Source organism: Phyllobates terribilis, unplaced genomic scaffold (genome assembly GCF_046119375.1).
Source record: "Phyllobates terribilis strain yellow unplaced genomic scaffold, ASM4611937v1 Scaffold_3__8_contigs__length_932513732, whole genome shotgun sequence".
Lineage (NCBI taxonomy): Eukaryota > Metazoa > Chordata > Amphibia > Anura > Dendrobatidae > Phyllobates > Phyllobates terribilis.
In genome coordinates, this window is record NW_027362763.1 from 10,787,318 (window position 1) to 10,813,484 (window position 26,167).

At 42.0% G+C, this 26,167-nt stretch overlaps 55 non-coding genes across 55 annotated transcripts; all 55 read left to right on the forward strand.

Moving 5' to 3' along the window:
- The first annotated feature begins 103 nt into the window (after nucleotides 1-103).
- On the forward strand, nucleotides 104-176 carry TRNAV-UAC (transfer RNA valine (anticodon UAC)). The gene has a single exon. It is a non-coding gene; the product is annotated as a tRNA-Val (tRNA).
- A 224-nt stretch (nucleotides 177-400) lies between these two features.
- TRNAV-AAC (transfer RNA valine (anticodon AAC)) lies at nucleotides 401-473 on the forward strand. The gene has a single exon. It is a non-coding gene; the product is annotated as a tRNA-Val (tRNA).
- An 86-nt stretch (nucleotides 474-559) lies between these two features.
- Nucleotides 560-632, forward strand: TRNAV-CAC (transfer RNA valine (anticodon CAC)). Its single transcript has one exon. It is a non-coding gene; the product is annotated as a tRNA-Val (tRNA).
- A 415-nt stretch (nucleotides 633-1,047) lies between these two features.
- Nucleotides 1,048-1,120, forward strand: TRNAV-UAC (transfer RNA valine (anticodon UAC)). Its single transcript has one exon. It is a non-coding gene; the product is annotated as a tRNA-Val (tRNA).
- Nucleotides 1,121-1,344: 224 nt separating this feature from the next.
- TRNAV-AAC (transfer RNA valine (anticodon AAC)) lies at nucleotides 1,345-1,417 on the forward strand. Its single transcript has one exon. It is a non-coding gene; the product is annotated as a tRNA-Val (tRNA).
- An 86-nt stretch (nucleotides 1,418-1,503) lies between these two features.
- On the forward strand, nucleotides 1,504-1,576 carry TRNAV-CAC (transfer RNA valine (anticodon CAC)). Its single transcript has one exon. It is a non-coding gene; the product is annotated as a tRNA-Val (tRNA).
- Nucleotides 1,577-2,288: 712 nt separating this feature from the next.
- Nucleotides 2,289-2,361, forward strand: TRNAV-CAC (transfer RNA valine (anticodon CAC)). Its single transcript has one exon. It is a non-coding gene; the product is annotated as a tRNA-Val (tRNA).
- A 415-nt stretch (nucleotides 2,362-2,776) lies between these two features.
- TRNAV-UAC (transfer RNA valine (anticodon UAC)) lies at nucleotides 2,777-2,849 on the forward strand. The gene has a single exon. It is a non-coding gene; the product is annotated as a tRNA-Val (tRNA).
- A 224-nt stretch (nucleotides 2,850-3,073) lies between these two features.
- On the forward strand, nucleotides 3,074-3,146 carry TRNAV-AAC (transfer RNA valine (anticodon AAC)). Its single transcript has one exon. It is a non-coding gene; the product is annotated as a tRNA-Val (tRNA).
- Nucleotides 3,147-3,232: 86 nt separating this feature from the next.
- On the forward strand, nucleotides 3,233-3,305 carry TRNAV-CAC (transfer RNA valine (anticodon CAC)). The gene has a single exon. It is a non-coding gene; the product is annotated as a tRNA-Val (tRNA).
- A 415-nt stretch (nucleotides 3,306-3,720) lies between these two features.
- On the forward strand, nucleotides 3,721-3,793 carry TRNAV-UAC (transfer RNA valine (anticodon UAC)). Its single transcript has one exon. It is a non-coding gene; the product is annotated as a tRNA-Val (tRNA).
- A 224-nt stretch (nucleotides 3,794-4,017) lies between these two features.
- Nucleotides 4,018-4,090, forward strand: TRNAV-AAC (transfer RNA valine (anticodon AAC)). The gene has a single exon. It is a non-coding gene; the product is annotated as a tRNA-Val (tRNA).
- An 86-nt stretch (nucleotides 4,091-4,176) lies between these two features.
- Nucleotides 4,177-4,249, forward strand: TRNAV-CAC (transfer RNA valine (anticodon CAC)). The gene has a single exon. It is a non-coding gene; the product is annotated as a tRNA-Val (tRNA).
- A 711-nt stretch (nucleotides 4,250-4,960) lies between these two features.
- Nucleotides 4,961-5,033, forward strand: TRNAV-AAC (transfer RNA valine (anticodon AAC)). Its single transcript has one exon. It is a non-coding gene; the product is annotated as a tRNA-Val (tRNA).
- Nucleotides 5,034-5,120: 87 nt separating this feature from the next.
- On the forward strand, nucleotides 5,121-5,193 carry TRNAV-CAC (transfer RNA valine (anticodon CAC)). The gene has a single exon. It is a non-coding gene; the product is annotated as a tRNA-Val (tRNA).
- A 416-nt stretch (nucleotides 5,194-5,609) lies between these two features.
- TRNAV-UAC (transfer RNA valine (anticodon UAC)) lies at nucleotides 5,610-5,682 on the forward strand. The gene has a single exon. It is a non-coding gene; the product is annotated as a tRNA-Val (tRNA).
- Nucleotides 5,683-5,906: 224 nt separating this feature from the next.
- TRNAV-AAC (transfer RNA valine (anticodon AAC)) lies at nucleotides 5,907-5,979 on the forward strand. Its single transcript has one exon. It is a non-coding gene; the product is annotated as a tRNA-Val (tRNA).
- An 86-nt stretch (nucleotides 5,980-6,065) lies between these two features.
- TRNAV-UAC (transfer RNA valine (anticodon UAC)) lies at nucleotides 6,066-6,138 on the forward strand. Its single transcript has one exon. It is a non-coding gene; the product is annotated as a tRNA-Val (tRNA).
- A 415-nt stretch (nucleotides 6,139-6,553) lies between these two features.
- Nucleotides 6,554-6,626, forward strand: TRNAV-UAC (transfer RNA valine (anticodon UAC)). The gene has a single exon. It is a non-coding gene; the product is annotated as a tRNA-Val (tRNA).
- Nucleotides 6,627-6,850: 224 nt separating this feature from the next.
- On the forward strand, nucleotides 6,851-6,923 carry TRNAV-AAC (transfer RNA valine (anticodon AAC)). The gene has a single exon. It is a non-coding gene; the product is annotated as a tRNA-Val (tRNA).
- Nucleotides 6,924-7,009: 86 nt separating this feature from the next.
- Nucleotides 7,010-7,082, forward strand: TRNAV-CAC (transfer RNA valine (anticodon CAC)). The gene has a single exon. It is a non-coding gene; the product is annotated as a tRNA-Val (tRNA).
- A 415-nt stretch (nucleotides 7,083-7,497) lies between these two features.
- On the forward strand, nucleotides 7,498-7,570 carry TRNAV-UAC (transfer RNA valine (anticodon UAC)). The gene has a single exon. It is a non-coding gene; the product is annotated as a tRNA-Val (tRNA).
- Nucleotides 7,571-7,794: 224 nt separating this feature from the next.
- On the forward strand, nucleotides 7,795-7,867 carry TRNAV-AAC (transfer RNA valine (anticodon AAC)). Its single transcript has one exon. It is a non-coding gene; the product is annotated as a tRNA-Val (tRNA).
- An 86-nt stretch (nucleotides 7,868-7,953) lies between these two features.
- Nucleotides 7,954-8,026, forward strand: TRNAV-CAC (transfer RNA valine (anticodon CAC)). Its single transcript has one exon. It is a non-coding gene; the product is annotated as a tRNA-Val (tRNA).
- Nucleotides 8,027-8,738: 712 nt separating this feature from the next.
- On the forward strand, nucleotides 8,739-8,811 carry TRNAV-CAC (transfer RNA valine (anticodon CAC)). The gene has a single exon. It is a non-coding gene; the product is annotated as a tRNA-Val (tRNA).
- Nucleotides 8,812-9,226: 415 nt separating this feature from the next.
- Nucleotides 9,227-9,299, forward strand: TRNAV-UAC (transfer RNA valine (anticodon UAC)). The gene has a single exon. It is a non-coding gene; the product is annotated as a tRNA-Val (tRNA).
- A 224-nt stretch (nucleotides 9,300-9,523) lies between these two features.
- TRNAV-AAC (transfer RNA valine (anticodon AAC)) lies at nucleotides 9,524-9,596 on the forward strand. The gene has a single exon. It is a non-coding gene; the product is annotated as a tRNA-Val (tRNA).
- An 86-nt stretch (nucleotides 9,597-9,682) lies between these two features.
- Nucleotides 9,683-9,755, forward strand: TRNAV-CAC (transfer RNA valine (anticodon CAC)). The gene has a single exon. It is a non-coding gene; the product is annotated as a tRNA-Val (tRNA).
- A 415-nt stretch (nucleotides 9,756-10,170) lies between these two features.
- TRNAV-UAC (transfer RNA valine (anticodon UAC)) lies at nucleotides 10,171-10,243 on the forward strand. Its single transcript has one exon. It is a non-coding gene; the product is annotated as a tRNA-Val (tRNA).
- A 224-nt stretch (nucleotides 10,244-10,467) lies between these two features.
- On the forward strand, nucleotides 10,468-10,540 carry TRNAV-AAC (transfer RNA valine (anticodon AAC)). Its single transcript has one exon. It is a non-coding gene; the product is annotated as a tRNA-Val (tRNA).
- Nucleotides 10,541-10,626: 86 nt separating this feature from the next.
- TRNAV-CAC (transfer RNA valine (anticodon CAC)) lies at nucleotides 10,627-10,699 on the forward strand. The gene has a single exon. It is a non-coding gene; the product is annotated as a tRNA-Val (tRNA).
- Nucleotides 10,700-11,410: 711 nt separating this feature from the next.
- TRNAV-AAC (transfer RNA valine (anticodon AAC)) lies at nucleotides 11,411-11,483 on the forward strand. Its single transcript has one exon. It is a non-coding gene; the product is annotated as a tRNA-Val (tRNA).
- An 87-nt stretch (nucleotides 11,484-11,570) lies between these two features.
- TRNAV-CAC (transfer RNA valine (anticodon CAC)) lies at nucleotides 11,571-11,643 on the forward strand. The gene has a single exon. It is a non-coding gene; the product is annotated as a tRNA-Val (tRNA).
- A 416-nt stretch (nucleotides 11,644-12,059) lies between these two features.
- On the forward strand, nucleotides 12,060-12,132 carry TRNAV-UAC (transfer RNA valine (anticodon UAC)). Its single transcript has one exon. It is a non-coding gene; the product is annotated as a tRNA-Val (tRNA).
- A 224-nt stretch (nucleotides 12,133-12,356) lies between these two features.
- TRNAV-AAC (transfer RNA valine (anticodon AAC)) lies at nucleotides 12,357-12,429 on the forward strand. Its single transcript has one exon. It is a non-coding gene; the product is annotated as a tRNA-Val (tRNA).
- An 86-nt stretch (nucleotides 12,430-12,515) lies between these two features.
- Nucleotides 12,516-12,588, forward strand: TRNAV-CAC (transfer RNA valine (anticodon CAC)). The gene has a single exon. It is a non-coding gene; the product is annotated as a tRNA-Val (tRNA).
- A 415-nt stretch (nucleotides 12,589-13,003) lies between these two features.
- TRNAV-UAC (transfer RNA valine (anticodon UAC)) lies at nucleotides 13,004-13,076 on the forward strand. Its single transcript has one exon. It is a non-coding gene; the product is annotated as a tRNA-Val (tRNA).
- A 224-nt stretch (nucleotides 13,077-13,300) lies between these two features.
- Nucleotides 13,301-13,373, forward strand: TRNAV-AAC (transfer RNA valine (anticodon AAC)). The gene has a single exon. It is a non-coding gene; the product is annotated as a tRNA-Val (tRNA).
- Nucleotides 13,374-13,459: 86 nt separating this feature from the next.
- Nucleotides 13,460-13,532, forward strand: TRNAV-CAC (transfer RNA valine (anticodon CAC)). The gene has a single exon. It is a non-coding gene; the product is annotated as a tRNA-Val (tRNA).
- A 414-nt stretch (nucleotides 13,533-13,946) lies between these two features.
- TRNAV-UAC (transfer RNA valine (anticodon UAC)) lies at nucleotides 13,947-14,019 on the forward strand. The gene has a single exon. It is a non-coding gene; the product is annotated as a tRNA-Val (tRNA).
- Nucleotides 14,020-14,243: 224 nt separating this feature from the next.
- On the forward strand, nucleotides 14,244-14,316 carry TRNAV-CAC (transfer RNA valine (anticodon CAC)). Its single transcript has one exon. It is a non-coding gene; the product is annotated as a tRNA-Val (tRNA).
- Nucleotides 14,317-14,731: 415 nt separating this feature from the next.
- On the forward strand, nucleotides 14,732-14,804 carry TRNAV-UAC (transfer RNA valine (anticodon UAC)). The gene has a single exon. It is a non-coding gene; the product is annotated as a tRNA-Val (tRNA).
- Nucleotides 14,805-15,028: 224 nt separating this feature from the next.
- On the forward strand, nucleotides 15,029-15,101 carry TRNAV-AAC (transfer RNA valine (anticodon AAC)). The gene has a single exon. It is a non-coding gene; the product is annotated as a tRNA-Val (tRNA).
- A 262-nt stretch (nucleotides 15,102-15,363) lies between these two features.
- Nucleotides 15,364-15,436, forward strand: TRNAV-UAC (transfer RNA valine (anticodon UAC)). Its single transcript has one exon. It is a non-coding gene; the product is annotated as a tRNA-Val (tRNA).
- A 224-nt stretch (nucleotides 15,437-15,660) lies between these two features.
- On the forward strand, nucleotides 15,661-15,733 carry TRNAV-AAC (transfer RNA valine (anticodon AAC)). The gene has a single exon. It is a non-coding gene; the product is annotated as a tRNA-Val (tRNA).
- An 86-nt stretch (nucleotides 15,734-15,819) lies between these two features.
- TRNAV-CAC (transfer RNA valine (anticodon CAC)) lies at nucleotides 15,820-15,892 on the forward strand. The gene has a single exon. It is a non-coding gene; the product is annotated as a tRNA-Val (tRNA).
- A 424-nt stretch (nucleotides 15,893-16,316) lies between these two features.
- TRNAV-UAC (transfer RNA valine (anticodon UAC)) lies at nucleotides 16,317-16,389 on the forward strand. The gene has a single exon. It is a non-coding gene; the product is annotated as a tRNA-Val (tRNA).
- Nucleotides 16,390-16,613: 224 nt separating this feature from the next.
- Nucleotides 16,614-16,686, forward strand: TRNAV-AAC (transfer RNA valine (anticodon AAC)). Its single transcript has one exon. It is a non-coding gene; the product is annotated as a tRNA-Val (tRNA).
- Nucleotides 16,687-16,772: 86 nt separating this feature from the next.
- On the forward strand, nucleotides 16,773-16,845 carry TRNAV-CAC (transfer RNA valine (anticodon CAC)). The gene has a single exon. It is a non-coding gene; the product is annotated as a tRNA-Val (tRNA).
- A 415-nt stretch (nucleotides 16,846-17,260) lies between these two features.
- On the forward strand, nucleotides 17,261-17,333 carry TRNAV-UAC (transfer RNA valine (anticodon UAC)). The gene has a single exon. It is a non-coding gene; the product is annotated as a tRNA-Val (tRNA).
- Nucleotides 17,334-17,557: 224 nt separating this feature from the next.
- TRNAV-AAC (transfer RNA valine (anticodon AAC)) lies at nucleotides 17,558-17,630 on the forward strand. Its single transcript has one exon. It is a non-coding gene; the product is annotated as a tRNA-Val (tRNA).
- An 86-nt stretch (nucleotides 17,631-17,716) lies between these two features.
- TRNAV-CAC (transfer RNA valine (anticodon CAC)) lies at nucleotides 17,717-17,789 on the forward strand. Its single transcript has one exon. It is a non-coding gene; the product is annotated as a tRNA-Val (tRNA).
- Nucleotides 17,790-18,204: 415 nt separating this feature from the next.
- Nucleotides 18,205-18,277, forward strand: TRNAV-UAC (transfer RNA valine (anticodon UAC)). The gene has a single exon. It is a non-coding gene; the product is annotated as a tRNA-Val (tRNA).
- A 224-nt stretch (nucleotides 18,278-18,501) lies between these two features.
- TRNAV-AAC (transfer RNA valine (anticodon AAC)) lies at nucleotides 18,502-18,574 on the forward strand. Its single transcript has one exon. It is a non-coding gene; the product is annotated as a tRNA-Val (tRNA).
- A 7,428-nt stretch (nucleotides 18,575-26,002) lies between these two features.
- Nucleotides 26,003-26,075, forward strand: TRNAV-CAC (transfer RNA valine (anticodon CAC)). Its single transcript has one exon. It is a non-coding gene; the product is annotated as a tRNA-Val (tRNA).
- The last annotated feature ends 92 nt before the right edge of the window (nucleotides 26,076-26,167 follow it).

Consider the following 26,167-nt stretch of genomic DNA (forward strand, 5'->3'; position numbering starts at 1 on the left):
CCTCATTGAAAGATGCAAGTTTTGCTTTTCAGATGATGCCATTACTCTGTTTCCACTTTTGCTCTTGATTGCTTGACGTGAACATTTCACTCCTTTTCATGAAGTTTCTGTAGTGTAGTGGTTATCACGTTCGCTTTACACGCGAAAGGTCCCTGGTTCGACACCGGGCAGAAACATGTGTTTGTGAGCATTTTTTCTCACACAAGGCTATACTGTTGGTTTGGGCAGCATGATTTTCACCCATTTGATTCACAATGGCCTGACAAATGAACGCATGTTCCCTGGTTGAATAATGCCCTTTGTCCTGTTTTTAAACATTGAGGTAAACCTGTTGGTTTTGGGTGGATGATTTTGTTCAATTGCATTTAGGTATGTGTGAATGTCTTTGGTAGTACCGTGAGTTTCTGTAGTGTAGTGGTTATCACGTTCGCCTAACATGCGAAAGGTCCCCAGTTCGAAACTGGGCAGAAGCATAATTTTATTGTTTGCTATCAAAGCGTTTGCCTTTCGGTCCTTGATCTTGATTGCATGCCGTGACCACAGAAGCTTTTTCCGTCTTCTTTCTGTAGTGTAGCGGTTATCACGTTCGCTTCACACGCGAAAGGTCCCCGGTTCGATACCGGGCAGAAACATGTGATTTATTCTTTATTTCCAAATGCAAGATTATATTGTTGGTTTGAGCAGCATTTTTTTCACCGCTACGATTTCTACGTGAGTTTGCTTTTGACAACAGTGTGTGGTTTTGACAGTTGATAGGTTATCACAATTCAAGTAACACCTGAGAGTTTTAGGGTGCAAAACTAGGCATCTACGTGCTTTTTCTCTTTCTTTTTGGCTTTTGGACAAAGGCATGAGAATGCTTTGTCCAAAATGTTTTTTTCCATGCAAATCCAGCTCAGCTACGTTTAAACCAGAATCACGTTAGCCTGACAAGTGAAAAGTTCCCTCATTGAAAGATGCAAGTTTTGCTTTTCAGATGATGCCATTATTCTGTTTCCACTTTTGCTCTTGATTGCTTGACGTGAACATTTCACTCCTTTTCATGAAGTTTCTGTAGTGTAGTGGTTATCACGTTCGCTTTACACGCGAAAGGTCCCTGGTTTGACACTGGGCAGAAACATGTGTTTGTGAGCATTTTTTCTCACACAAGGCTATACTGTTGGTTTGGGCAGCATGATTTTCACCCATTTGATTCACAATGGCCTGACAAATGAACGCATGTTCCCTGGTTGAAAAATGCCCTTTGTCCTGTTTTTAAACATTGAGGTAAACCTGTTGGTTTTGGGTGGATGATTTTGTTCAATTGCATTTAGGTATGTGTGAATGTCTTTGGTAGTACCGTGAGTTTCTGTAGTGTAGTGGTTATCACGTTCGCCTAACATGCGAAAGGTCCCCAGTTCGAAACTGGGCAGAAGCATAATTTTATTGTTTGCTATCAAAGCGTTTGCCTTTCGGTCCTTGATCTTGATTGCATGCCGTGACCACAGAAGCTTTTTCCGTCTTCTTTCTGTAGTGTAGCGGTTATCACGTTCGCCTCACACGCGAAAGGTCCCCGGTTCGATACCGGGCAGAAACATGTGATTTATTCTTTATTTCCAAATGCAAGATTATATTGTTGGTTTGAGCAGCATTTTTTTCACCGCTACGATTTCTACGTGAGTTTGCTTTTGACAACAGTGTGTGGTTTTGACAGTTGATAGGTTATCACAATTCAAGTAACACCTGAGAGTTTTAGGGTGCAAAACTAGGCATCTACGTGCTTTTTCTCTTTCTTTTTGGCTTTTGGACAAAGGCATGAGAATGCTTTGTCCAAAATGTTTTTTTCCATGCAAATCCAGCTCAGCTACGTTTAAACCAGAATCACGTTAGCCTGACAAGTGAAAAGTTCCCTCATTGAAAGATGCAAGTTTTGCTTTTCAGATGATGCCATTACTCTGTTTCCACTTTTGCTCTTGATTGCTTGACGTGAACATTTCACTCCTTTTCATGAAGTTTCTGTAGTGTAGTGGTTATCACGTTCGCTTTACACGCGAAAGGTCTCTGGTTTGACACTGGGCAGAAACATGTGTTTGTGAGCATTTTTTCTCACACAAGGCTATACTGTTGGTTTGGGCAGCATGATTTTCACCCATTTGATTCACAATGGCCTGACAAATGAACGCATGTTCCCTGGTTGAAAAATGCCCTTTGTCTTGTTTTTAAACATTGAGGTAAACCTGTTGGCTTTGGGTGGATGATTTTGTTCAATTGCATTTAGGTATGTGTGAATGTCTTTGGTAGTACCGTGAGTTTCTGTAGTGTAGCGGTTATCACGTTCGCCTCACACGCGAAAGGTCCCTGGTTCGATACCGGGCAGAAACATGTGATTTATTCTTTATTTCCAAATGCAAGATTATATTGTTGGTTTGAGCAGCATTTTTTTCACCGCTACGATTTCTACGTGAGTTTGCTTTTGACAACAGTGTGTGGTTTTGACAGTTGATAGGTTATCACAATTCAAGTAACACCTGAGAGTTTTAGTGTGCAAAACTAGGCATCTACGTGCTTTTTCTCTTTCTTTTTGGCTTTTGTTCAAAGGCATGAGAATGCTTTGTCCAAAATGTTTTTTTCCATGCAAATCCAGCTCAGCTACGTTTAAACCAGAATCACGTTAGCCTGACAAGTGAAAAGTTCCCTCATTGAAAGATGCAAGTTTTGCTTTTCAGATGATGCCATTACTCTGTTGCCACTTTTGCTCTTGATTGCTTGACGTGAACATTTCACTCCTTTTCATGAAGTTTCTGTAGTGTAGTGGTTATCACGTTCGCTTTACACGCGAAAGGTCCCTGGTTCGACACCGGGCAGAAACATGTGTTTGTGAGCTTTTTTTCTCACACAAGGCTATACTGTTGGTTTGGGCAGCATGATTTTCACCCATTTGATTCACAATGGCCTGACAAATGAACGCATGTTCCCTGGTTGAAAAATGCCCTTTGTCCTGTTTTTAAACATTGAGGTAAACCTGTTGGCTTTGGGTGGATGATTTTGTTCAATTGCATTTAGGTATGTGTGAATGTCTTTGGTAGTACCGTGAGTTTCTGTAGTGTAGCGGTTATCATGTTCGCCTAACATGCGAAAGGTCCCCAGTTCGAAACTGGGCAGAAACATAATTTTATTGTTTGCTATCAAAGCGTTTGCCTTTCGGTCCTTGATCTTGATTGCATGCCGTGACCACAGAAGCTTTTTCCGTCTAGTTTCTGTAGTGTAGCGGTTATCACGTTTGCCTCACACGCGAAAGGTCCCCGGTTCGATACCGGGCAGAAACATGTGATTTATTCTTTATTTCCAAATGCAAGATTATATTGTTGGTTTGAGCAGCATTTTTTTCACCGCTACGATTTCTACGTGAGTTTGCTTTTGACAATAGTGTGTGGTTTTGACAGTTGATAGGTTATCACAATTCAAGTAACACCTGAGAGTTTTAGGGTGCAAAACTAGGCATCTACGTGCTTTTTCTCTTTCTTTTTGGCTTTTGGACAAAGGCATGAGAATGCTTTATCCAAAATGTTTTTTTCCATGCAAATCCAGCTCAGCTACGTTTAAACCAGAATCACGTTAGCCTGACAAGTGAAAAGTTCCCTCATTGAAAGATGCAAGTTTTGCTTTTCAGATGATGCCATTACTCTGTTTCCACTTTTGCACTTGATTGCTTGACGTGAACATTTCACTCCCTTTCATGAAGTTTCTGTAGTGTAGTGGTTATCACGTTCGCTTTACACGCGAAAGGTCCCTGGTTTGACACCGGGCAGAAACATGTGTTTGTGAGCATTTTTTCTCACACAAGGCTATACTGTTGGTTTGGGCAGCATGATTTTCACCCATTTGATTCACAATGGCCTGACAAATGAACGCATGTTCCCTGGTTGAAAAATGCCCTTTGTCCTGTTTTTAAACATTGAGGTAAACCTGTTGGCTTTGGGTGGATGATTTTGTTCAATTGCATTTAGGTATGTGTGAATGTCTTTGGTAGTACCGTGAGTTTCTGTAGTGTAGCAGTTATCATGTTCGCCTAACATGCGAAAGGTCCCCAGTTCGAAACTGGGCAGAAACATAATTTTATTGTTTGCTATCAAAGCGTTTGCCTTTCGGTCCTTGATCTTGATTGCGTGCCGTGACCACAGAAGCTTTTTTAGTCTAGTTTCTGTAGTGTAGCGGTTATCACGTTCGCCTCACACGCGAAAGGTTCCCGGTTCGATACCGGGCAGAAACATGTGATTTATTCTTTATTTCCAAATGCAAGATTATATTGTTGGTTTGAGCAGCATTTTTTTCACCACTACGATTTCTACGTGAGTTTGCTTTTGACAACAGTGTGTGGTTTTGACAGTTGATAGGTTATCACAATTCAAGTAACACCTGAGAGTTTTAGGGTGCAAAACTAGGCATCTACGTGCTTTTTCTCTTTCTTTTTGGCTTTTGGACAAAGGCATGAGAATGCTTTATCCAAAATGTTTTTTTCCATGCAAATCCAGCTCAGCTACGTTTAAACCAGAATCACGTTAGCCTGACAAGTGAAAAGTTCCCTCATTGAAAGATGCAAGTTTTGCTTTTCAGATGATGCCATTACTCTGTTTACACTTTTGCTCTTGATTGCTTGACGTGAACATTTCACTCCTTTTCATGAAGTTTCTGTAGTGTAGTGGTTATCACGTTGGCTTTACATGCGAAAGGTCCCTGGTCGACACCAGGCAGAAACATGTGTTTGTGAGCATTTTTTCTCACACAAGGCTATACTGTTGGTTTGGGCAGCATGATTTTCACCCATTTGATTCACAATGGCCTGACAAATGAACGCATGTTCCCTGGTTGAAAAATGCCCTTTGTCCTGTTTTTAAACATTGAGGTAAACCTGTTGGCTTTGGGTGGATGATTTTGTTCAATTGCATTTAGGTATGTGTGAATGTCTTTGGTAGTACCGTGAGTTTCTGTAGTGTAGCGGTTATCACGTTCGCCTAACACGCGAAAGGTCCCCAGTTCGAAACTGGGCAGAAGCTTAATTTTATTGTTTGCTATCAAAGCGTTTGCCTTTCGGTCCTTGATCTTGATTGCATGCCGTGACCACAGAAGCTTTTTTCCGTCTAGTTTCTGTAGTGTAGCGGTTATCACGTTCGCCTCACACGCGAAAGGTCCCCGGTTCGATACCGGGCAGAAACATGTGATTTATTCTTTATTTCCAAATGCAAGATTATATTGTTGGTTTGAGCAGCATTTTTTTCACCGCTACGATTTCTACGTGAGTTTGCTTTTGACAACAGTGTGTGGTTTTGACAGTTGATAGGTTATCACAATTCAAAGTAACACCTGAGAGTTTTAGGGTGCAAAACTAGGCATCTACGTGCTTTTTCTCTTTCTTTTTGGCTTTTGGACAAAGGCATGAGAATGCTTTATCCAAAATGTTTTTTTCCATGCAAATCCAGCTCAGCTACGTTTAAACCAGAATCACGTTAGCCTGACAAGTGAAAAGTTCCCTCATTGAAAGATGCAAGTTTTGCTTTTCAGATGATGCCATTACTCTGTTTCCACTTTTGCTCTTGATTGCTTGACGTGAACATTTCACTCCTTTTCATGAAGTTTCTGTAGTGTAGTGGTTATCACGTTCGCTTTACACGCAAAAGGTCCCTGGTTTGACACCGGGCAGAAACATGTGTTTGTGAGCATTTTTTCTCACACAATGTTATACTGTTGGTTTGGGCAGTATGATTTTCACCCATTTGATTCACAATGGCCTGACAAATGAACGCATGTTCCCTGGTTGAAAAATGCCCTTTGTCCTGTTTTTAAACATTGAGGTAAACCTGTTGGCTTTGGGTGGATGATTTTGTTCAATTGCATTTAGGTATGTGTGAATGTCTTTGGTAGTACCGTGAGTTTCTGTAGTGTAGCGGTTATCACGTTCGCCTAACATGCGAAAGGTCCCCAGTTCGAAACTGGGCAGAAGCATAATTTTATTGTTTGCTATCAAAGCGTTTGCCTTTCGGTCCTTGATCTTGATTGCATGCCGTGACCACAGAAGCTTTTTCCGTCTTCTTTCTGTAGTGTAGCGGTTATCACGTTCGCCTTACACGCGAAAGGTCCCCGGTTCGATACCGGGCAGAAACATGTGATTTATTCTTTATTTCCAAATGCAAGATTATATTGTTGGTTTGAGCAGCATTTTTTTCACCGCTACGATTTCTACGTGATTTTGCTTTTGACAACAGTGTGTGGTTTTGACAGTTGATAGGTTATCACAATTCAAGTAACACCTGAGAGTTTTAGGGTGCAAAACTAGGCATCTACGTGCTTTTTCTCTTTCTTTTTGGCTTTTGGACAAAGGCATGAGAATGCTTTGTCCAAAATGTTTTTTTCCATGCAAATCCAGCTCAGCTACGTTTAAACCAGAATCACGTTAGCCTGACAAGTGAAAAGTTCCCTCATTGAAAGATGCAAGTTTTGCTTTTCAGATGATGCCATTACTCTGTTTCCACTTTTGCTCTTGATTGCTTGACGTGAACATTTCACTCCTTTTCATGAAGTTTCTGTAGTGTAGTGGTTATCACGTTCGCTTTACACGCGAAAGGTCCCTGGTTCGACACCGGGCAGAAACATGTGTTTGTGAGCATTTTTTCTCACACAAGGCTATACTGTTGGTTTGGGCAGCATGATTTTCACCCATTTGATTCACAATGGCCTGACAAATGAACGCATGTTCCCTGGTTGAATAATGCCCTTTGTCCTGTTTTTAAACATTGAGGTAAACCTGTTGGTTTTGGGTGGATGATTTTGTTCAATTGCATTTAGGTATGTGTGAATGTCTTTGGTAGTACCGTGAGTTTCTGTAGTGTAGTGGTTATCACGTTCGCCTAACATGCGAAAGGTCCCCAGTTCGAAACTGGGCAGAAGCATAATTTTATTGTTTGCTATCAAAGCGTTTGCCTTTCGGTCCTTGATCTTGATTGCATGCCGTGACCACAGAAGCTTTTTCCGTCTTCTTTCTGTAGTGTAGCGGTTATCACGTTCGCTTCACACGCGAAAGGTCCCCGGTTCGATACCGGGCAGAAACATGTGATTTATTCTTTATTTCCAAATGCAAGATTATATTGTTGGTTTGAGCAGCATTTTTTTCACCGCTACGATTTCTACGTGAGTTTGCTTTTGACAACAGTGTGTGGTTTTGACAGTTGATAGGTTATCACAATTCAAGTAACACCTGAGAGTTTTAGGGTGCAAAACTAGGCATCTACGTGCTTTTTCTCTTTCTTTTTGGCTTTTGGACAAAGGCATGAGAATGCTTTGTCCAAAATGTTTTTTTCCATGCAAATCCAGCTCAGCTACGTTTAAACCAGAATCACGTTAGCCTGACAAGTGAAAAGTTCCCTCATTGAAAGATGCAAGTTTTGCTTTTCAGATGATGCCATTATTCTGTTTCCACTTTTGCTCTTGATTGCTTGACGTGAACATTTCACTCCTTTTCATGAAGTTTCTGTAGTGTAGTGGTTATCACGTTCGCTTTACACGCGAAAGGTCCCTGGTTTGACACTGGGCAGAAACATGTGTTTGTGAGCATTTTTTCTCACACAAGGCTATACTGTTGGTTTGGGCAGCATGATTTTCACCCATTTGATTCACAATGGCCTGACAAATGAACGCATGTTCCCTGGTTGAAAAATGCCCTTTGTCCTGTTTTTAAACATTGAGGTAAACCTGTTGGTTTTGGGTGGATGATTTTGTTCAATTGCATTTAGGTATGTGTGAATGTCTTTGGTAGTACCGTGAGTTTCTGTAGTGTAGTGGTTATCACGTTCGCCTAACATGCGAAAGGTCCCCAGTTCGAAACTGGGCAGAAGCATAATTTTATTGTTTGCTATCAAAGCGTTTGCCTTTCGGTCCTTGATCTTGATTGCATGCCGTGACCACAGAAGCTTTTTCCGTCTTCTTTCTGTAGTGTAGCGGTTATCACGTTCGCCTCACACGCGAAAGGTCCCCGGTTCGATACCGGGCAGAAACATGTGATTTATTCTTTATTTCCAAATGCAAGATTATATTGTTGGTTTGAGCAGCATTTTTTTCACCGCTACGATTTCTACGTGAGTTTGCTTTTGACAACAGTGTGTGGTTTTGACAGTTGATAGGTTATCACAATTCAAGTAACACCTGAGAGTTTTAGGGTGCAAAACTAGGCATCTACGTGCTTTTTCTCTTTCTTTTTGGCTTTTGGACAAAGGCATGAGAATGCTTTGTCCAAAATGTTTTTTTCCATGCAAATCCAGCTCAGCTACGTTTAAACCAGAATCACGTTAGCCTGACAAGTGAAAAGTTCCCTCATTGAAAGATGCAAGTTTTGCTTTTCAGATGATGCCATTACTCTGTTTCCACTTTTGCTCTTGATTGCTTGACGTGAACATTTCACTCCTTTTCATGAAGTTTCTGTAGTGTAGTGGTTATCACGTTCGCTTTACACGCGAAAGGTCTCTGGTTTGACACTGGGCAGAAACATGTGTTTGTGAGCATTTTTTCTCACACAAGGCTATACTGTTGGTTTGGGCAGCATGATTTTCACCCATTTGATTCACAATGGCCTGACAAATGAACGCATGTTCCCTGGTTGAAAAATGCCCTTTGTCTTGTTTTTAAACATTGAGGTAAACCTGTTGGCTTTGGGTGGATGATTTTGTTCAATTGCATTTAGGTATGTGTGAATGTCTTTGGTAGTACCGTGAGTTTCTGTAGTGTAGCGGTTATCACGTTCGCCTCACACGCGAAAGGTCCCTGGTTCGATACCGGGCAGAAACATGTGATTTATTCTTTATTTCCAAATGCAAGATTATATTGTTGGTTTGAGCAGCATTTTTTTCACCGCTACGATTTCTACGTGAGTTTGCTTTTGACAACAGTGTGTGGTTTTGACAGTTGATAGGTTATCACAATTCAAGTAACACCTGAGAGTTTTAGTGTGCAAAACTAGGCATCTACGTGCTTTTTCTCTTTCTTTTTGGCTTTTGTTCAAAGGCATGAGAATGCTTTGTCCAAAATGTTTTTTTCCATGCAAATCCAGCTCAGCTACGTTTAAACCAGAATCACGTTAGCCTGACAAGTGAAAAGTTCCCTCATTGAAAGATGCAAGTTTTGCTTTTCAGATGATGCCATTACTCTGTTGCCACTTTTGCTCTTGATTGCTTGACGTGAACATTTCACTCCTTTTCATGAAGTTTCTGTAGTGTAGTGGTTATCACGTTCGCTTTACACGCGAAAGGTCCCTGGTTCGACACCGGGCAGAAACATGTGTTTGTGAGCTTTTTTTCTCACACAAGGCTATACTGTTGGTTTGGGCAGCATGATTTTCACCCATTTGATTCACAATGGCCTGACAAATGAACGCATGTTCCCTGGTTGAAAAATGCCCTTTGTCCTGTTTTTAAACATTGAGGTAAACCTGTTGGCTTTGGGTGGATGATTTTGTTCAATTGCATTTAGGTATGTGTGAATGTCTTTGGTAGTACCGTGAGTTTCTGTAGTGTAGCGGTTATCATGTTCGCCTAACATGCGAAAGGTCCCCAGTTCGAAACTGGGCAGAAACATAATTTTATTGTTTGCTATCAAAGCGTTTGCCTTTCGGTCCTTGATCTTGATTGCATGCCGTGACCACAGAAGCTTTTTCCGTCTAGTTTCTGTAGTGTAGCGGTTATCACGTTTGCCTCACACGCGAAAGGTCCCCGGTTCGATACCGGGCAGAAACATGTGATTTATTCTTTATTTCCAAATGCAAGATTATATTGTTGGTTTGAGCAGCATTTTTTTCACCGCTACGATTTCTACGTGAGTTTGCTTTTGACAATAGTGTGTGGTTTTGACAGTTGATAGGTTATCACAATTCAAGTAACACCTGAGAGTTTTAGGGTGCAAAACTAGGCATCTACGTGCTTTTTCTCTTTCTTTTTGGCTTTTGGACAAAGGCATGAGAATGCTTTATCCAAAATGTTTTTTTCCATGCAAATCCAGCTCAGCTACGTTTAAACCAGAATCACGTTAGCCTGACAAGTGAAAAGTTCCCTCATTGAAAGATGCAAGTTTTGCTTTTCAGATGATGCCATTACTCTGTTTCCACTTTTGCACTTGATTGCTTGACGTGAACATTTCACTCCCTTTCATGAAGTTTCTGTAGTGTAGTGGTTATCACGTTCGCTTTACACGCGAAAGGTCCCTGGTTTGACACCGGGCAGAAACATGTGTTTGTGAGCATTTTTTCTCACACAAGGCTATACTGTTGGTTTGGGCAGCATGATTTTCACCCATTTGATTCACAATGGCCTGACAAATGAACGCATGTTCCCTGGTTGAAAAATGCCCTTTGTCCTGTTTTTAAACATTGAGGTAAACCTGTTGGCTTTGGGTGGATGATTTTGTTCAATTGCATTTAGGTATGTGTGAATGTCTTTGGTAGTACCGTGAGTTTCTGTAGTGTAGCAGTTATCATGTTCGCCTAACATGCGAAAGGTCCCCAGTTCGAAACTGGGCAGAAACATAATTTTATTGTTTGCTATCAAAGCGTTTGCCTTTCGGTCCTTGATCTTGATTGCGTGCCGTGACCACAGAAGCTTTTTTAGTCTAGTTTCTGTAGTGTAGCGGTTATCACGTTCGCCTCACACGCGAAAGGTTCCCGGTTCGATACCGGGCAGAAACATGTGATTTATTCTTTATTTCCAAATGCAAGATTATATTGTTGGTTTGAGCAGCATTTTTTTCACCACTACGATTTCTACGTGAGTTTGCTTTTGACAACAGTGTGTGGTTTTGACAGTTGATAGGTTATCACAATTCAAGTAACACCTGAGAGTTTTAGGGTGCAAAACTAGGCATCTACGTGCTTTTTCTCTTTCTTTTTGGCTTTTGGACAAAGGCATGAGAATGCTTTATCCAAAATGTTTTTTTCCATGCAAATCCAGCTCAGCTACGTTTAAACCAGAATCACGTTAGCCTGACAAGTGAAAAGTTCCCTCATTGAAAGATGCAAGTTTTGCTTTTCAGATGATGCCATTACTCTGTTTACACTTTTGCTCTTGATTGCTTGACGTGAACATTTCACTCCTTTTCATGAAGTTTCTGTAGTGTAGTGGTTATCACGTTGGCTTTACATGCGAAAGGTCCCTGGTCGACACCAGGCAGAAACATGTGTTTGTGAGCATTTTTTCTCACACAAGGCTATACTGTTGGTTTGGGCAGCATGATTTTCACCCATTTGATTCACAATGGCCTGACAAATGAACGCATGTTCCCTGGTTGAAAAATGCCCTTTGTCCTGTTTTTAAACATTGAGGTAAACCTGTTGGCTTTGGGTGGATGATTTTGTTCAATTGCATTTAGGTATGTGTGAATGTCTTTGGTAGTACCGTGAGTTTCTGTAGTGTAGCGGTTATCACGTTCGCCTAACACGCGAAAGGTCCCCAGTTCGAAACTGGGCAGAAGCTTAATTTTATTGTTTGCTATCAAAGCGTTTGCCTTTCGGTCCTTGATCTTGATTGCATGCCGTGACCACAGAAGCTTTTTTCCGTCTAGTTTCTGTAGTGTAGCGGTTATCACGTTCGCCTCACACGCGAAAGGTCCCCGGTTCGATACCGGGCAGAAACATGTGATTTATTCTTTATTTCCAAATGCAAGATTATATTGTTGGTTTGAGCAGCATTTTTTTCACCGCTACGATTTCTACGTGAGTTTGCTTTTGACAACAGTGTGTGGTTTTGACAGTTGATAGGTTATCACAATTCAAAGTAACACCTGAGAGTTTTAGGGTGCAAAACTAGGCATCTACGTGCTTTTTCTCTTTCTTTTTGGCTTTTGGACAAAGGCATGAGAATGCTTTATCCAAAATGTTTTTTTCCATGCAAATCCAGCTCAGCTACGTTTAAACCAGAATCACGTTAGCCTGACAAGTGAAAAGTTCCCTCATTGAAAGATGCAAGTTTTGCTTTTCAGATGATGCCATTACTCTGTTTCCACTTTTGCTCTTGATTGCTTGACGTGAACATTTCACTCCTTTTCATGAAGTTTCTGTAGTGTAGTGGTTATCACGTTCGCTTTACACGCAAAAGGTCCCTGGTTTGACACCGGGCAGAAACATGTGTTTGTGAGCATTTTTTCTCACACAAGGCTATACTGTTGGTTTGGGCAGCATGATTTTCACCCATTTGATTCACAATGGCCTGACAAATGAACGCATGTTCCCTGGTTGAAAAATGCCCTTTGTCCTGTTTTTAAACATTGAGGTAAACCTGTTGGCTTTGGGTGGATGATTTTGTTCAATTGCATTTAGGTATGTGTGAATGTCTTTGGTAGTACCGTGAGTTTCTGTAGTGTAGCGGTTATCACGTTCGCCTAACACGCGAAAGGTCCCCAGTTCGAAACTGGGCAGAAACATAATTTAATTGTTTGCTATCAAAGCGTTTGCCTTTCGGTCCTTGATCTTGATTGCATGCCGTGACCACAGAAGCTTTTACCGTCTAGTTTCTGTAGTGTAGCGGTTATCACGTTCGCCTCACACGCGAAAGGTCCCCGGTTCGATACCGGGCAGAAACATGTGATTTATTCTTTATTTCCAAATGCAAGATTATATTGTTGGTTTGAGCAGCATTTTTTTCACCGCTACGATTTCTACGTGAGTTTGCTTTTGACAACAGTGTGTGGTTTTGACAGTTGATAGGTTATCACAATTCAAGTAACACCTGAGAGTTTTAGGGTGCAAAACTAGGCATCTACGTGCTTTTTCTCTTTCTTTTTGGCTTTTGGACAAAGGCATGAGAATGCTTTGTCCAAAATGTTTTTTTCCATGCAAATCCAGCTCAGCTACGTTTAAACCAGAATCACGTTAGCCTGACAAGTGAAAAGTTCCCTCATTGAAAGATGCAAGTTTTGCTTTTCAGATGATGCCATTACTCTGTTTCCACTTTTGCTCTTGATTGCTTGACGTGAACATTTCACTCCTTTTCATGAAGTTTCTGTAGTGTAGTGGTTATCACGTTCGCTTTACATGCAAAAGGTCCCTGGTTCGACACCGGGCAGAAACATGTGTTTGTGAGCATTTTTTCTCACACAAGGCTATACTGTTGGTTTGGGCAGCATGATTTTCACCCATTTGATTCACAATGGCCTGACAAATGAACGCATGTTCCCTGGTTGAAAAATGCCCTTTGTCCTGTTTTTAAACATTGAGGTAAACCTGTTGGCTTTGGGTGGATGATTTTGTTCAATTGCATTTAGGTATGTGTGAATGTCTTTGGTAGTACCGTGAGTTTCTGTAGTGTAGTGGTTATCACGTTCGAATAACACGCGAAAGGTCCCTAGTTCGAAACTGGGCAGAAACATAATTTTATTGTTTGCTATCAAAGCGTTTGCCTTTCGGTCCTTGATCTTGATTGCATGCCGTGACCACAGAAGCTTTTTCCGTCTAGTTTCTGTAGTGTAGCGGTTATCACGTTCGCCTCACACGCGAAAGGTCCCCGGTTCGATACCGGGCAGAAACATATGATTTATTCTTTATTTCCAAATGCAAGATTATATTGTTGGTTTGAGCAGCATTTTTTTCACCGCTACGATTTCTACGTGAGTTTGCTTTTGACAATAGTGTGTGGTTTTGACAGTTGATAGGTTATCACAATTCAAGTAACACCTGAGAGTTTTAGGGTGCAAAACTAGGCATCTACGTGTTTTTTCTCTTTCTTTTTGGCTTTTGGACAAAGGCATGAGAATGCTTTATCCAAAATGTTTTTTCCATGCAAATCCAGCTCAGCTACGTTTAAACCAGAATCACGTTAGCCTGACAAGTGAAAACTTCCCTCATTGAAAGATGCAAGTTTTGCTTTTCAGATGATGCCATTACTCTGTTTCCACTTTTGCTCTTGATTGCTTGACGTGAACATTTCACTCCTTTTCATGAAGTTTCTGTAGTGTAGTGGTTATCACGTTCGCTTTACACGCGAAAGGTCCCTGGTTTGACACCGGGCAGAAACATGTGTTTGTGAGCATTTTTTCTCACACAAGGCTATACTGTTGGTTTGGGCAGCATGATTTTCACCCATTTGATTCACAATGGCCTGACAAATGAACGCATGTTCCCTGGTTGAAAAATGCCCTTTGTCTTGTTTTTAAACATTGAGGTAAACCTGTTGGCTTTGGGTGGATGATTTTGTTCAATTGCATTTAGGTATGTGTGAATGTCTTTGGTAGTACCGTGAGTTTCTGTAGTGTAGCGGTTATCATGTTCGCCTCACACGCGAAAGGTCCCCGGTTCGATACCGGGCAGAAACATGTGATTTATTCTTTATTTCCAAATGCAAGATTATATTGTTGGTTTGAGCAGCATTTTTTTCACCGCTACGATTTCTACGTGAGTTTGCTTTTGACAACAGTGTGTGGTTTTGACAGTTGATAGGTTATCACAATTCAAGTAACACCTGAGAGTTTTAGGGTGCAAAACTAGGCATCTACGTGCTTTTTCTCTTTCTTTTTGGCTTTTGGACAAAGGCATGAGAATGCTTTGTCCAAAATGTTTTTTTCCATGCAAATCCAGCTCAGCTACGTTTAAACCAGAATCACGTTAGCCTGACAAGTGAAAAGTTCCCTCATTGAAAGATGCAAGTTTTGCTTTTCAGATGATGCCATTACTCTGTTTCCACTTTTGCTCTTGATTGCTTGACGTGAACATTTCACTCCTTTTCATGAAGTTTCTGTAGTGTAGTGGTTATCACGTTCGCTTTACACGCAAAAGGTCCCTGGTTCGACACCGGGCAGAAACATGTGTTTGTGAGCATTTTTTCTCACACAAGGCTATACTGTTGGTTTGGGCAGCATGATTTTCACCCATTTGATTCACAATGGCCTGACAAATGAACGCATGTTCCCTGGTTGAAAAATGCCCTTTGTCCTGTTTTTAAACATTGAGGTAAACCTGTTGGCTTTGGGTGGATGATTTTGTTCAATTGCATTTAGGTATGTGTGAATGTCTTTGGTAGTACCGTGAGTTTCTGTAGTGTAGTGGTTATCACGTTCGCCTAACACGCGAAAGGTCCCCAGTTCGAAACTGGGCAGAAACATAATTTTATTGTTTGCTATCAAAGCGTTTGCTTTTTCTCTTTCTTTTTGGCTTTTGGACAAAGGCATGAGAATGCTTTATCCAAAATGTTTTTTTCCATGCAAATCCAGCTCAGCTACGTTTAAACCAGAATCACGTTAGCCTGACAAGTGAAAAGTTCCCTCATTGAAAGATGCAAGTTTTGCTTTTCAGATGATGCCATTACTCTGTTTCCACTTTTCCTCTTGATTGCTTGACGTGAACATTTCACTCCTTTTCATGAAGTTTCTGTAGTGTAGTGGTTATCACGTTCGCTTTACACGCGAAAGGTCCCTGGTTCGACACCGGGCAGAAACATGTGTTTGTGAGCATTATTTCTCACACAAGGCTATACTGTTGGTTTGGGCAGCATGATTTTCACCCATTTGATTCACAATGGCCTGACAAATGAACGCATGTTCCCTGGTTGAAAAATGCCCTTTGTCCTGTTTTTAAACATTGAGGTAAACCTGTTGGCTTTGGGTGGATGATTTTGTTCAATTGCATTTAGGTATGTGTGAATGTCTTTGGTAGTACCGTGAGTTTCTGTAGTGTAGCGGTTATCACGTTCGCCTAACACGCGAAAGATCCCCAGTTCGAAACTGGGCAGAAACATAATTTTATTGTTTGCTATCAAAGCGTTTGCCTTTCGGTCCTTGATCTTGATTGCATGCCGTGACCACAGAAGCTTTTACCGTCTAGTTTCTGTAGTGTAGCGGTTATCACGTTCGCCTCACACGCGAAAGGTCCCAGGTTCGATACCGGGCAGAAACATGTGATTTATTCTTTATTTCCAAATGCAAGATTATATTGTTGGTTTGAGCAGCATTTTTTTCACCGCTACGATTTCTACGTGAGTTTGCTTTTGACAACAGTGTGTGGTTTTGACAGTTGATAGGTTATCACAATTCAAGTAACACCTGAGAGTTTTAGGGTGCAAAACTAGGCATCTACGTGCTTTTTCTCTTTCTTTTTGGCTTTTGGACAAAGGCATGAGAATGCTTTGTCCAAAATGTTTTTTTCCATGCAAATCCAGCTCAGCTACGTTTAAACCAGAATCACGTTAGCCTGACAAGTGAAAAGTTCCCTCATTGAAAGATGCAAGTTTTGCTTTTCAGATGATGCCATTACTCTGTTTCCACTTTTGCTCTTGATTGCTTGACGTGAACATTTCACACATTTCACTCCTTTTCATGAAGTTTCTGTAGTGTAGTGGTTATCACGTTCGCTTTACACGCGAAAGGTCCCTGGTTCGACACCGGGCAGAAACATGTGTTTGTGAGCATTTTCTCTCACACAAGGCTATACTGTTGGTTTGGGCAGCATGATTTTCACCCATTTGATTCACAATGGCCTGACAAATGAACGCATGTTCCCTGGTTGAAAAATGCCCTTTGTCCTGTTTTTAAACATTGAGGTAAACCTGTTGGCTTTGGGTGGATGATTTTGTTCAATTGCATTTAGGTATGTGTGAATGTCTTTGGTAGTACCGTGAGTTTCTGTAGTGTAGTGGTTATCATGTTCGCCTAACATGCGAAAGGTCCCCAGTTCGAAACTGGGCAGAAACATAATTTTATTGTTTGCTATCAAAGCGTTTGCCTTTCGGTCCTTGATCTTGATTGCATGCCGTGACCACAGAAGCTTTTTCCGTCTAGTTTCTGTAGTGTAGCGGTTATCACGTTCGCCTCACACGCGAAAGGTCCCCGGTTCGATACCGGGCAGAAACATGTGATTTATTCTTTATTTCCAAATGCAAGATTATATTGTTGGTTTGAGCAGCATTTTTTTCACCGCTACGATTTCTACGTGAGTTTGCTTTTGACAACAGTGTGTGGTTTTGACAGTTGATAGGTTATCACAATTCAAGTAACACCTGAGAGTTTTAGGGTGCAAAACTAGGCATCTACGTGCTTTTTCTCTTTCTTTTTGGCTTTTGGACAAAGGCATGAGAATGCTTTGTCCAAAATGTTTTTTTCCATGCAAATCCAGCTCAGCTACGTTTAAACCAGAATCACGTTAGCCTGACAAGTGAAAAGTTCCCTCATTGAAAGATGCAAGTTTTGCTTTTCAGATGATGCCATTACTCTGTTTCCACTTTTGCTCCTGATTGCTTGACGTGAACATTTCACTCCTTTTCATGAAGTTTCTGTAGTGTAGTGGTTATCACGTTCGCTTTACACGCGAAAGGTCCCTGGTTCGACACCGGGCAGAAACATGTGTTTGTGAGCATTTTTTCTCACACAAGGCTATACTGTTGGTTTGGGCAGCATGATTTTCACCCATTTGATTCACAATGGCCTGACAAATGAACGCATGTTCCCTGGTTGAAAAATGCCCTTTGTCCTGTTTTTAAACATTGAGGTAAACCTGTTGGCTTTGGGTGGATGATTTTGTTCAATTGCATTTAGGTATGTGTGAATGTCTTTGGTAGTACCGTGAGTTTCTGTAGTGTTGCGGTTATCACGTTCGCCTAACACGCGAAAGGTCCCCAGTTCGAAACTGGGCAGAAACATAATTTTATTGTTTGCTATCAAAGCGTTTGCCTTTCGGTCCTTGATCTTGATTGCATGCCGTGACCACAGAATCTTTTTCCGTCTAGTTTCTGTAGTGTAGCGGTTATCACGTTCGCCTCACACGCAAAAGGTCCCCGGTTTGATACCGGGCAGAAACATGTGATTTATTCTTTATTTCCAAATGCAAGATTATATTGTTGGTTTGAGCAGTATTTTTTTCACCGCTACGATTTCTACGTGAGTTTGCTTTTGACAATAGTGTGTGGTTTTGACAGTTGATAGGTTATCACAATTCAAGTAACACCTGAGAGTTTTAGGGTGCAAAACTAGGCATCTACGTGCTTTTTCTCTTTCTTTTTGGCTTTTGGACAAAGGCATGAGAATGCTTTATCCAAAATGTTTTTTTCCATGCAAATCCAGCTCAGCTACGTTTAAACCAGAATCACGTTAGCCTGACAAGTGAAAAGTTCCCTCATTGAAAGATGCAAGTTTTGCTTTTCAGATGATGCCATTACTCTGTTTCCACTTTTGCTCTTGATTGCTTGACGTGAACATTTCACTCCTTTTCATGAAGTTTCTGTAGTGTAGTGGTTATCACGTTCGCTTTACACGCGAAAGGTCCCTGGTTCGACACCGGGCAGAAACATGTGTTTGTGAGCATTATTTCTCACACAAGGCTATACTGTTTGTTTGGGCAGCATGATTTTCACCCATTTGATTCACAATGGCCTGACAAATGAACGCATGTTCCCTGGTTGAAAAATGCCCTTTGTCCTGTTTTTAAACATTGAGGTAAACCTGTTGGCTTTGGGTGGATGATTTTGTTCAATTGCATTTAGGTATGTGTGAATGTCTTTGGTAGTACCGTGAGTTTCTGTAGTGTAGCGGTTATCACGTTCGCCTAACACGCGAAAGATCCCCAGTTCGAAACTGGGCAGAAACAGGGGAGAAGTCCTGAGGAGATAATTTGCATATTCCCACTGCATTTTGGGGTAAGTGAAGAGTCTCCGCGAGCTCAAAGAACACTGGATTTTGGCTGTTGGAGCTGAAAAGAGGACATCGGTAAACCAGGGGAGGAGTCCTGAGGAGATAATTTGCATATTCCCACTGCCTTTTGGGGTAAGTGAAGAGTCTCCGCGAGCTCAAAGAACACTGGATTTTGGCTGTTGGAGCTGAAAAGAGGACATCGGTAAACCAGGGGAGGAGTCCTGAGGAGATAATTTGCATATTCCCACTGCATTTTGGGGTAAGTGAAGAGTCTCCGCGAGCTCAAAGAACACTGGATTTTGGCTGTTGGAGCTGAAAAGAGGACATCGGTAAACCAGGGGAGGAGTCCTGAGGAGATAATTTGCATATTCCCACTGCCTTTTGGGGTAAGTGAAGAGTCTCCGCGAGCTCAAAGAACACTGGATTTTGGCTGTTGGAGCTGAAAAGAGGACATCGGTAAACCAGGGGAGGAGTCCTGAGGAGATAATTTGCATATTCCCACTGCATTTTGGGGTAAGTGAAGAGTCTCCGCGAGCTCAAAGAACACTGGATTTTGGCTGTTGGAGCTGAAAAGAGGACATCGGTAAACCAGGGGAGGAGTCCTGAGGAGATAATTTGCATATTCCCACTGCCTTTTGGGGTAAGTGAAGAGTCTCCGCGAGCTCAAAGAACACTGGATTTTGGCTGTTGGAGCTGAAAAGAGGACATCGGTAAACCAGGGGAGGAGTCCTGAGGAGATAATTTGCATATTCCCACTGCATTTTGGGGTAAGTGAAGAGTCTCCGCGAGCTCAAAGAACACTGGATTTTGGCTGTTGGAGCTGAAAAGAGGACATCGGTAAACCAGGGGAGGAGTCCTGAGGAGATAATTTGCATATTCCCACTGCATTTTGGGGTAAGTGAAGAATCTCCGCGAGCTCAAAGAACACTGGATTTTGGCTGTTGGAGCTGAAAAGAGGACATCGGTAAACCAGGGGAGGAGTCCTGAGGAGATAATTTGCATATTCCCACTGCATTTTGGGGTAAGTGAAGAGTCTCCGCGAGCTCAAAGAACACTGGATTTTGGCTGTTGGAGCTGAAAAGAGGACATCGGTAAACCAGGGGAGGAGTCCTGAGGAGATAATTTGCATATTCCCACTGCATTTTGGGGTAAGTGAAGAATCTCCGCGAGCTCAAAGAACACTGGATTTTGGCTGTTGGAGCTGAAAAGAGGACATCGGTAAACCAGGGGAGGAGTCCTGAGGAGATAATTTGCATATTCCCACTGCCTTTTGGGGTAAGTGAAGAGTCTCCGCGAGCTCAAAGAACACTGGATTTTGGCTGTTGGAGCTGAAAAGAGGACATCGGTAAACCAGGGGAGGAGTCCTGAGGAGATAATTTGCATATTCCCACTGCATTTTGGGGTAAGTGAAGAGTCTCCGCGAGCTCAAAGAACACTGGATTTTGGCTGTTGGAGCTGAAAAGAGGACATCGGTAAACCAGGGGAGGAGTCCTGAGGAGATAATTTGCATATTCCCACTGCCTTTTGGGGTAAGTGAAGAGTCTCCGCGAGCTCAAAGAACACTGGATTTTGGCTGTTGGAGCTGAAAAGAGGACATCGGTAAACCAGGGGAGGAGTCCTGAGGAGATAATTTGCATATTCCCACTGCATTTTGGGGTAAGTGAAGAGTCTCCGCGAGCTCAAAGAACACTGGATTTTGGCTGTTGGAGCTGAAAAGAGGACATCGGTAAACCAGGGGAGGAGTCCTGAGGAGATAATTTGCATATTCCCACTGCATTTTGGGGTAAGTGAAGAGTCTCCGCGAGCTCAAAGAACACTGGATTTTGGCTGTTGGAGCTGAAAAGAGGACATCGGTAAACCAGGGGAGGAGTCCTGAGGAGATAATTTGCATATTCCCACTGCATTTTGGGGTAAGTGAAGAATCTCCGCGAGCTCAAAGAACACTGGATTTTGGCTGTTGGAGCTGAAAAGAGGACATCGGTAAACCAGGGGAGGAGTCCTGAGGAGATAATTTGCATATTCCCACTGCATTTTGGGGTAAGTGAAGAGTCTCCGCGAGCTCAAAGAACACTGGATTTTGGCTGTTGGAGCTGAAAAGAGGACATCGGTAAACCAGGGGAGGAGTCCTGAGGAGATAATTTGCATATTCCCACTGCATTTTGGGGTAAGTGAAGAGTCTCCGCGAGCTCAAAGAACACTGGATTTTGGCTGTTGGAGCTGAAAAGAGGACATCGGTAAACCAGGGGAGGAGTCCTGAGGAGATAATTTGCATATTCCCACTGCCTTTTGGGGTAAGTGAAGAGTCTCCGCGAGCTCAAAGAACACTGGATTTTGGCTGTTGGAGCTGAAAAGAGGACATCGGTAAACCAGGGGAGGAGTCCTGAGGAGATAATTTGCATATTCCCACTGCATTTTGGGGTAAGTGAAGAGTCTCCGCGAGCTCAAAGAACACTGGATTTTGGCTGTTGGAGCTGAAAAGAGGACATCGGTAAACCAGGGGAGGAGTCCTGAGGAGATAATTTGCATATTCCCACTGCCTTTTGGGGTAAGTGAAGAGTCTCCGCGAGCTCAAAGAACACTGGATTTTGGCTGTTGGAGCTGAAAAGAGGACATCGGTAAACCAGGGGAGGAGTCCTGAGGAGATAATTTGCATATTCCCACTGCATTTTGGGGTAAGTGAAGAGTCTCCGCGAGCTCAAAGAACACTGGATTTTGGCTGTTGGAGCTGAAAAGAGGACATCGGTAAACCAGGGGAGGAGTCCTGAGGAGATAATTTGCATATTCCCACTGCATTTTGGGGTAAGTGAAGAGTCTCCGCGAGCTCAAAGAACACTGGATTTTGGCTGTTGGAGCTGAAAAGAGGACATCGGTAAACCAGGGGAGGAGTCCTGAGGAGATAATTTGCATATTCCCACTGCATTTTGGGGTAAGTGAAGAGTCTCCGCGAGCTCAAAGAACACTGGATTTTGGCTGTTGGAGCTGAAAAGAGGACATCGGTAAACCAGGGGAGGAGTCCTGAGGAGATAATTTGCATATTCCCACTGCATTTTGGGGTAAGTGAAGAGTCTCCGCGAGCTCAAAGAACACTGGATTTTGGCTGTTGGAGCTGAAAAGAGGACATCGGTAAACCAGGGGAGGAGTCCTGAGGAGATAATTTGCATATTCCCACTGCATTTTGGGGTAAGTGAAGAGTCTCCGCGAGCTCAAAGAACACTGGATTTTGGCTGTTGGAGCTGAAAAGAGGACATCGGTAAACCGCGCGCCTATCGGCGCGCGCATTTTGAAGCTTTTTTTTTAAGCTTTTTTCACTGTTTTCAGAACATTAACAATAAGAACATGGAAGAGTCCAGGAGCCATTTGGTGAACTGCATATCCTGCTACATGTTCACAGACTTGCCAGTGGAAAAGCCAAACTTCACATGCCAGAAATGCAAGCTTGTGTCCCTGTTGGAGGAAAAGTTGCGAAATCTAGAAGAGAGGTTAACTACCTTGAAAATCATTAAGGAAGGTGAAGAGTTCTTAGACAGAGCAGAATTATCTCTTCATGATTCAGAAAGAGAAGAAATTCGAACTGCACCTGAGGAAACAGAGGAATGGAAGCATGTGACCCTCAGAAGCAGGAGGATCGAGAGGCAGTCAGCACCCATACTGCTCAGGAACCAGTACCAGGCTCTCACGCAGGAGAACCATGAAGAAATACAGCAAAATAAGACTTTGCCAGCAATGAATAACCTTGTAAGCCCTCAAAATCCTCCTGGATGGAGAAAGAAGAATGTTGTGAAGAAAAAACGGAGAGTGGTGGTCATGGGGGATTCCCTGTTAAGAGGAACAGAGGCCGCTATCTGCAGACCAGACATAACCTCAAGAGAAATGTGCTGTCTTCCAGGAGCAAAAATTAAAGATGTGTCTGACAGGATATCAAGACTCTTCAGACCTACAGATCACTACCCATTCCTGCTAATACATGTGGGGACAAATGACACCGCAAGAAAGGACCTGGAAACCATCTGCAGTGACTTTGAAGACTTAGGCAAGAAAGTGAAAGAATTGGGAGCGCAGGTGGTCTTCTCATCCATCCTCCCAGTGGATGGCCATGGAACAATGAGGTGGAATAAGATTCTACAGGTGAACAACTGGCTACGTCGATGGTGCCGTCAACAAGGATTTGGATTTCTGGATCACGGAATGAATTACCTATACGATGGACTACTTGCTAGAGATGGGGTGCACCTTACGAAGACTGGAAAACATGTATTTGGAAGTCGCCTTGCTACACTCATCAGAAGAGCTTTAAACTAGAACAATGTGGGAAGGGAAGCAAAAGGCCAGAAAAAGCCATACAACTGACAAATACTATTGAGATCTCTGCTACTGGAAGTGGAAAGGAAGAACAAAGACAAAACAATTTAAATAATAAAAATATGGGAGGAAGAGAAACCAATCACAAACTAAAATGTTTTTATACAAATGCACAAAGCATGGGCAACAAACAAGGAGAATTGGAACTACTAATGCAGGAAAAGGAATATGATGTCATTGGAATCACTGAAACTTGGTGGGACGATACACATGATATGAATAAAAGGCTAAAAGGATACAACTTATTTGCAAGAAACAGACTTGATAAACGAGGAGGAGGTGTTGCATTGTATGTTAGAAAAGCGTATATCTGCACAGAGATTGAAGCTTCAGAGACTGGGAGTTCTGTGGAAACTGTTTGGGTAAGAATACAAGGAGAGAACAACGGAAAGGACACCATTGTAGGCATTTACTACAGGCCACCTGGGCAAGCTGAAGATATGGATGAACTCTTTATGTATCAAATGACCAAGTTCTCCAAAAAATATGACGTAGTGGTCATGGGAGATTTCAACTATCCAGACATTTGTTGGGAATCTCTCTCAAGTAAAACTAACAGGTCAAGCAAATTCTTATCCTCTCTTGCTGACAACTTTATCTTCCAAAAGGTAGGGGAGAAAACAAGGGGATCTGCTACTTTGGATCTAATCCTTATAAACAGGGAGGAAATGGTTGAGGAGGTAAAGGTGGCTGGGACCCTAGGAGGCAGCGATCATGCTATTATAGAATTTTGGATAACTAGAGGAGGAAGACATGTGAAGACTCAAACTTCAAGGTTAGATTTTAGAAAGGCAGATTTTAAGAGACTCAGAAAGAGAATAGGAGGGATCCAATGGCTGGATGTCCTTAAGGACAAAAATGTCCAGGAAGGATGGGAAATTTTTAAAAATGAGATTCTCAAAGCACAATCGTTAACAATCCCGAAAAGTAGGAAGAATGGGAAGCATTTAAGGAAACCAGGATGGATGAACACAGAACTTAAACACATGCTAAAAAGAAAGAAAGAAATGTTTATTAAATGGAAAGAGGGAGGCATATCTAAAGAAGATTATAATGCAGTCTGCAGATCCTGCAGGGCACGTATCAGGTTAGCTAAAGCTGACAATGAATTAAGGCTTGCAAGAGATGTCAAAAGCAATAAAAAAGGATTTTGGGGGTATGTCAAAAGTAAAAGAAAAGTCAAAGATGCTATAGGATTTTTACAGGATGAAAATGGAGAAATGGTAAGAGAGGATGTTGAGAAGGCCGAACTTTTTAATTCCTATTTTGCATCTGTTTTCTCTCAGAAACAAAATGTAACATCAACTGATCTTCACTGTCCTTTTAAAGGAATAGAGGAATCCAAGTTATCTGTAAACAGAAAGATTGTGAGGGAATTTTTAGCTAACATAAATGAGTTCAAGTCTCCAGGTCCAGATGAATTACACCCCAGAGTACTGAAGGAGATCGTAGAAGAAATTTTAGAACCACTCTCCATAATCTTTGAAAATTCTTGGAGAACAGGAGAAGTCCCAGAAGACTGGAGAAGAGCAAATGTTGTTCCTATCTTCAAAAAGGGGAAGAAGGTGGACCCAGGGAACTATAGGCCGGTGAGTCTGACTTCTATACCAGGAAAGATCTTTGAACAAATTATTAAACAACATGTATGTAAGTACATGGATAAGAATGAAGTGATTAACCAGAGTCAGCATGGGTTTGTAACTAACAAGTCATGTCAGACTAACTTAATTTCCTTCTATGACAGAATCACTGACTGGGTGGATCAGGGAAATGCTGTAGATATAGTATATCTTGACTTCAGCAAAGCATTTGACAAAGTATCTCACACCATCCTTATTGAAAAAATGACCAAGTATGCAATGGACCAGGCAACTGTTAGGTGGATTCATAACTGGCTTAGTGATCGGACTCAAAGGGTGGTTGTAAATGGCTTCACATCCAGCTGGATGAATGTCTCAAGTGGGGTACCACAGGGCTCCGTCCTGGGACCTGTATTGTTCAACATCTTTATCAATGATTTAGATGAAGGAATTGAGGGTAAACTGATTAAATTTGCTGATGACACAAAGCTAGGAGGGATAGCTAATACTAGAGAAGAGAGAGAGAGGATTCAAAAAGACCTAAATAAACTGGAGCAGTGGGCAGCAACCAACAGAATGGTTTTTAACAGGGAAAAATGCAAAGTACTACATCTGGGCAATAAAAATGAAAAAAGCATATACAGAATGGGAGGAATAGAGCTAAGCAACAGTACATGTGAAAAAGACTTAGGTATACTAATAGATCATAGACTGAACATGAGTCAACAGTGTGATGCAGCAGCAAAAAAGGCAAATACAATTCTGGGATGTATTAACAGAAGCATACAGTCTAGATCACGTGAAGTCATTATCGGTCTTTACTCCTCTTTGGTCAGACCTCATCTGGAATACTGTGTACAGTTTTGGGCACCACATTTTAAAAAAGACATAGACAAACTGGAGCAAGTTCAGAGAAGAGCGACCAGAATGGTGACTGGTCTGCAAACCATGTCCTATGAGGAACGGTTGCAGGATTTGGGAATGTTTAGCTTGCAAAAAAGAAGACTGAGAGGAGACTTAATAGCTGTCTACAAATATGTCAAGGGCTGTCACATTGTAGAAGGATCATCTTTATTCTCATTTGCACAAGGAAAGACTAGAAGCAATGGGATGAAACTAAATGGGAGGAGACACAGATTAGATATTAGAAAAAACTTTTTGACAGTTAGGGTGATTAATGAGTGGAACAGGCTGCCACGAGAGGTGGTGAGTTCCCCTTCAATGGACGTCTTCAAACAGAGGCTGGACAGACATCTGTCTGAGATGATCTAGTGAATCCTGCATTGAGCAGGGGGTTGGACCAGATGACCCAGGAGGTCCCTTCCAACTCTACCATTCTATGATTCTATGATTCTATGATAATTTTATTGTTTGCTATCAAAGCGTTTGCCTTTCGGTCCTTGATCTTGATTGCATGCCGTGACCACAGAAGCTTTTTCCGTCTTGTTTCTGTAGTGTAGCGGTTATCACGTTTGCCTCACACGCGAAAGGTCCCCGGTTCGATACCGGGCAGAAACATGTGATTTATTCTTTATTTCCAAATGCAAGATTATATTGTTGGTTTGAGCAGCATTTTTTTCACCGCTACGATTTCTACGTGAGTTTGCTTT